Genomic DNA, 6,877 nt, shown 5'->3' on the forward strand with positions numbered 1-6,877 from the left:
GGCATCGTGATGCCCCCAGCTTCGGTTTTCTTTTTCAACATACCCCCGGCAATTCAGGGTCTTTTCTGGGTCCATACAAATTTTAGGATTGTTTGTTCCAGCTCTGTGAAAAACGTCAATGGTATTTTGAGAGGGATTGCACTGAAAGTATAGATTTTTCTGGGCAGCATAGACATTTTCACAATGTTTATTCTTCCAATCCATGAGTGTGGAATGTTTTTCCAACTCTTTGTGTCTTCTTCAATTTCTTTTATAAGTGTTTTGTAGTTTCTAGAGTATAGATCCTTTAGCTCTTTGGTTAGGTTTATTCCTAGTTATCTTATGGTTTTGGGTGCTATTGTAAATGGGATCAATACCTTAATTTCTCTTTCTTCAGTTACATTGTTAGTGTATAGAAATGCAACTGATCTCTGTGCATTAATTTTGTATCCTGCCACGTTGCTGAATTGCTATATGAATTCTAGTAACTTGGCAGTGGAGTCTTTTGGGTTTTCCACATAAAGTATCATGTCATCTGTGAAGAGAGAGAGTTTGACTTCTCCTTTGCCAATTCTTTATTTTGGTTATTAATTGGCTTATATAATTGGCTGCTCCCATGTTGGGGGCATAGATTTTTACAATTTTAGATCTTCTTTTTGGATAGATACTTTAAGTATGATATAGTGTCCCTCTACATCTCTTACTACGGTCTTTGGTTTAAAATCTAGTTTGTCTGATATGAGGATTGTTACCCCAGCTTTCTTTTGAGGTTCATTAGCGTGGTAAATGGTTCTCCATCCCTTCACTTTCAATCTGGAGGTATCTTTAGGTTCAAAATGAGTTTCTTGTAGACAGCGTATGGATAGGTGGTGTTTTTTTATCTGAAACCCTATGTCTTTTCATGGGAGCATTCAGCCCATTTACATTCAGGGTAACTACTGAAAGATATGAATTTAGTGCCATTGTATTGTCTGTAAAGTCCCTGTTTCTGTAGATTTTCTCTGTTTCTTTCTGGTCTATATGACTCTTGGGGTCTCTCTTTGCTTACTGAATCCCCCTCAATATTTCTGGTAGGACTGGCTTGGTTGTCACACGTTCTTTCAGTTTCTGCCTGTCCTGAAAGCTCTTTATCTCACCATCCATTCTGAATGACAGCCTTGCTGGATAAAGTATTCTTGGCTGAATGTTCTTTTCTTTTACTACCCTGAAGATCTCTTGCCAGCCCTTTCTGGCTTGCCAGGTTTCTGTGGACAGGTCTGATGTTATTCTGATGTCCCTCCCTCCTAATGTAAGGAACCTCCTCTCCTGGCTATTCTCAGGATAGTTTCTTTGGCTGTAAAATTTGCAAGCTTCACTATTATATGTCAGGGTGTTGATCCATCTTTATTGATTTTGGGAGGGGTCCTCTCTGCTTCTTAGACTCAAATGCTTGTTTCCTTCCCCAGATTAGAGAAGCTCTCAGCTATGATTTGCTGAAATATACCTTCTAGCCCTCTCTCTCTCTCTCTCTCTCTCTCTCTCCACCCCCTCAGGGATCCCAATAATTCTGACATGGGAATGTTTCATGACATCATTAATCTCTCCAATCCTCTTCTCATGTGCTACTAGCAGCCTGTCTCTGTTTTTTCTCAACTTCCTTCCTTTCCCTCAGCTTATCCTCTAGAACACTAATTCTCTCTTCTGCCTCATTTACCCTGGCTGTTAGAGTATCCAGTTTAGACTGCATCACATTCATAGCATTTTTTTAGTTCAGCCTAATTAGATCTCATTTCTGCTCTTAAGAGGTTCTACATTGTCACTAATGTTTTCAAGCCTAGCTATTGACTTTATGATTGCTATCCTGAATTCTATCTCTGACATCTTCTCATTTCCACATCCATTAGTTCTGTGGCAGAGGACATCGTCTCTGTTTCTTTTTTTTTTGTTGAGAGTTCCTCCTCCTAGTCATTCCATCGAGGGATGGTTGAGTGACAGAACAGAGTCCAGAATATCAACCAACAACCAAGCAAGATGCACCCTAGCAAAATCTGGAGTGGTCAGAAGCCACCACCACAAAACAAAGCCAAAATGAAATACAAGAATAAAATTTTAATTTTTTTTTAAAAAATTTGAAGGGGGATAGGTACTGAGGGGCTATAATCTCTCAGTGTGGACAAAGGAGGGTGTTTCAGTTGTTCCTGGGTGTACTTTGGTCTGGGTGTTAGAGGACACTACATCCCAAAATTACAAGGAAAGTAAAACTTGTATATAAAGGTAAAACTGAATAGAGTGAAAAAAGGACTAAAATAAAGCATATATTTATAAAAAATATGTGTCAAAAAATACAAGTTAAAAAGCGACTATGAAATATAAGTTGATATAATAAACATCTAGTTGAAATGACAAGGTAAAAAGAAAAACAAAAACAGAAAAAGCGTAAGAAAAAAAAGAAAAGGAGAATTTTATCTGAAAAATAAACAAGTCGTGAGGCTACACCTGGAACTCAATATACAATTTTCCCCAGGTGTTGGGATTTTACAGTCTTATTGGATCCATAGGATTGTTGTCCACCTGTTCTTCCAGCCTGTCTTCTGGGGGAGAGGCCTGCTGCACTGTTTCTCACGTAACCCTGCCTGTGCAAAGTTGCCCGCCCCGTCAGGGGGATGAGCTCAGCGGAAACTGGTCCTCTGTGTGGCTTTTGTTCCCTGGGGGCTTTCCACGCCTCTTCAGAGGATCAGAGCAAAAATGGCTACAGCCAAACCTCTGGCCCACAGCAGAAAATTCTCAATGTGCCCTTTTTAATAAACCCTGCAGGGCAGTTTCCACTTCTGTATGTGCAGCCGAAAACCACAGCCTCCTGTGGTGCGGGCCCACAGCAATCCTCTCAGAGGTCGTCCCAGGGCCCCTGGAGCGCTACTGCCCTTTGTGATTCTAAAACCGCGAGCAGCTGCTGGCTTGTGTGCATCCCGGAAACACCTGGATCATGTCTGGGTGCCACTCTAAAGTCCATTCTGAGCCGCTACCGCTCTGTGAGTTTTTGCCCAATCACAGGCATAGATTCCAGATTTTTTTAGGCTGCTCAAGAGAAGAGCGATTCTCAACTGCCTGGCTTGCAGTTCTTGGTGATCCGAGGTGCAAGTCCCTTCCTGGGCTTGCTGACCATAATCTGCTTCCTGGCTCCACTGCTCAGGCACTCTACCAGTTCAGGAACCCCCTTTTGCTCTGTGGCTCCTCCTATCCAAAGACCACATGCCCTATCTAGAATTCTGCCTTTTCATTTCCAGAGCCCCTTTTCGGAAAGGGATGTCTCTCATTAGAGCAGATCTCTAAGAGTTCCGATTTTGTGCTCAGGTGTTATATCACTTTCCAGGAGCCAGCTTATGGAGGCGCCCTCCCCCTTCTGTTTCTCTTCCAATATGTCCCTGCAGATTCACAACTCCGCATGTCCTACCTTGCAAAAAGCAATCGCTTTTTTGCTTGTAGAGATCCAGGTATACATTCTTACATCTCGGGCTGATTTTGTGGGTGTTCAAAATGCTTTGATAGATATCCAGCTAAATTCAGGGGACCAGTTGAAATGGGGTCCCCTACTTCTCCACCATCTTGCCTCCTCTGAGAACTCCATTACTTTAAGCACTTAAGAACTCAATAAATACATGTTACTGAATTGATCTAATTTAATTCCTTCCGTTTCCACATAAAAGACTACATACAGTATCTGTCTAGACTTGCCAAAGGTCTTAAGATTAGGACCTGTATTTTCTAACATCCAATAGAGTATGTTTTCTATTGTGTCAAACTCTTCCACAGACCATGTCTCAGAAAATAAATGATAATGTTATCACTTCTATTAAGATTAGAGTGAAGGGATACTTCCTTACCCATAAAACTGATACTGAGCAATAGAAGCTCAATTTACTTATAAATTTATCTCTTCTACTCTCAGTCTCTTTTAGATAGAAACATTTAACAAAAGGCTATTATGTTCTTTATAGAACATAAAGATTCTCTATGGAACAGAATTTTTAAAAGAAAGTCTCTATAACATCAAGTCCTTATAACCCAAGACCCTATAACATCATCTATTAAGATATCAGATAGAAACACTTAACATGAAAAGGCCGTTATGTTCTTTAGCTACCAGGATCCTCTATGGAACAGAATTTTAAAAGAAAGTCCCTATAACATCAAGTCCCTATAACCCAAGACCCTATAACATCATCTATTAAGATATCAAATACCAACCCGAGTTGTACAATCAACTACCCTAAAAGACTCACGTAAAGAAAATGGCTAAAAACTGGCTACCTAGCTTTCAGAACTATACGGGGAATAAATAGGTCAGGAGTGAACGTCTGTAGAGAGACTTTGAGGAGGCTTCTTTGTTAGAGCTTGGTGAGCTACATGTCCCAGACTTTCCCCACCCAACAACAGGGCCTACATTCCTGGAATATGTCAAGGCCTAGGACATCTGAAAGTTCCCAATGGATCAGATGTGAACACATGAAGAGCTGGTGCAGGGCCACCTTCAATTCTGTCCTAGAGGACTGGCTGATGAGACCTCACTAGAAGGAAGCTGGAGGAAGACCTCTGAATTCCTAGAGGGTGGATCACTGGCATTCTGGAAACTACACATATATTTCTGTCTTCAATTGACATTTTTCTAGTTTTGCTTTATTTCTAAATTCGGAGTGATCAGAAAAGTTGTGTAACCTGCCTAAGTTTTCACATAGGAAAAGGAGAACTGGATCTTGAATAAATTTAAAGAGATCTGGAAGACAAAGCTGCTTTGGGATTGTGTCTCAGAATTCCTGTTTAACATACCGACTAAACTGAGTACAATTGAAAATTTCTTAGAAAGAGTGAGAAGGGGGGAAATGAGTATTTTTCACATTTTAAATGATTAATTTTTTTCTGTCTTATTAAAGAAACAACTAAAACCCCTATTTCCTTTTAGAGTGTATTTCCATGTTTGAAATTCTAGGCATGAATTTAAACTTTAATGCTAAATATTAGATTAAAAATTCATTTAAAATACCTTACAATTTGCAATATTTACATGAGAAATGCATAATTTAAGAGCTGGTTTGGCAGCATTTTGCAGGCTTGAATCTTTTCTTAGTACTTTCACCCAAGAAAAATTAAGTCAACTCATGAATTCTGAATGATGCTAAGCAATTAAATAAGAAAGACAGAAAGCACATGGCCCTGTTTCCTCTGAGGAGCTGAGATCATAAATAACAGTTGTCCATAATCTTTCTTTAGGCGCCTGTTTCCCAAGATTTAAAGCCAAAAAAAATTCACACTTTTCTCAGACCAAGAATTATCCCTTAGAGGAAAAGAAACCGGCAGCAAAGAATCCTCAAAAGTCTTAAGAGGGATCATCCACACGGGATAGTAGCCAAGAGAACAGACGAAGGACATTTTACAGTGATCTGCCGGCTCAAGGAACGTGAAACGTCCCTTGCAAATCCATCAGAGCCAGAACACCTGAAGTTCAGGAGGAGGGCTGGTGCAAGCAATCCAACTGAGGTTTCAAAACAGAGGATTCACTGATGTCTGTGGAACGTGTACTCATGTTTCAGGATCAGCCCAACTGCCAGGCTACTTCCCTCTGGGAATACAGTCAGCAAAGGATCAAAAGGATGTGGTGGTATTTTGGGAGGACGATGTTGTCCTGTCACCCAAAATATTAATGTCAGCAGTCACAAAATGCTAATTGGCTTATATGATTCCCCTACAATTTCATAATTGCTGTTTCTTACATATAAAAAATGTAATATAAAATTCATTTAACCTATGCAAATTCAGTTCTGTAGTTCCATGAGACTGAAATAAATTTCAAAAAATAAAAATTCTACATTCCTTGTTTTCTAAAGGAAACTATGGCATAGAACAGATCTTTAACACTGTAGTGATTTTTAAAACAAATCACCTTCTCTTCATACTGTAAGCAAATTCTAATTAGATGAAATAATGTACTATTATAATTGTTATATGATTTTTTAAAACTGCCATCTGAACTAAAAAATAATGTTTGTGTCATCTGACATTAAATTACATTTTGGTCATCAACACAGTACTAAAAATGAAGAGTAAATATCTGGTTATTTTGATCAATGTAGATGGCTTTATTATGCACTGGTCATCTACATTAATTTGTAGGATCACTGCCAAATCCCTACTTCATTTGATGCCATATCAAACAATATACTTTATTGTTGGTATACAAAGGCAAGCTACTGTAAAATTATATATCCTTATCTTCTAGCTGAAGCAGGGAATACTCCTACATGGTCTATGACTCATGGTATTGCAGTCTTATATTTCCATGGTTTTATGGTTCCTCTTCAGGTATTATTACAGTGCCTTCTCATTAACTTCTCCTTTTCAACCACAAACATTCCTTAGGGACCCTACCAAGGGCAAACAGCATGCCAGGAGACCTAGGTATTGAAATTATTTCCTCAGAGCAGACCCTGAGATGAGGCAGAGGGAGCCCAAAGCTCTGTACTGAACCAATGCTCACGGTTTACGTTATCACTTCCCTTTGTCATGTTTCAAATTATCCAAAAATATATACATCTGCCTATTTGGCCCCTTCATGCCATGCCATATCTATTCTGTGAGTGATTTACTCGATAATAGCGCCTAACATGTGAGGTGAACTTGATCAGAATCCTCTACAGCAAGTCTCCCATTATTGCTGACCTCTCCTGATGTCACACCTGCATCGGGAATAGGTATCTAAGAATTCTCTTACAGGGGTGACCACAGCCTGGGAAGGCGACAGATCATTTACATACATATTTTGTTTGGCCAATATTATATGACTTACTCAAAGTTTTTAAATACTTTGAATTACTTACAATTAAATAACCCAAAATTGTAGATTACTATTTATCTTAAAAAACTGTAA

This window comes from Ursus maritimus, unplaced genomic scaffold (genome assembly GCF_017311325.1).
Source record: "Ursus maritimus isolate PB19 unplaced genomic scaffold, ASM1731132v1 scaffold_4, whole genome shotgun sequence".
Classification (NCBI taxonomy): Eukaryota; Metazoa; Chordata; class Mammalia; order Carnivora; family Ursidae; genus Ursus; species Ursus maritimus.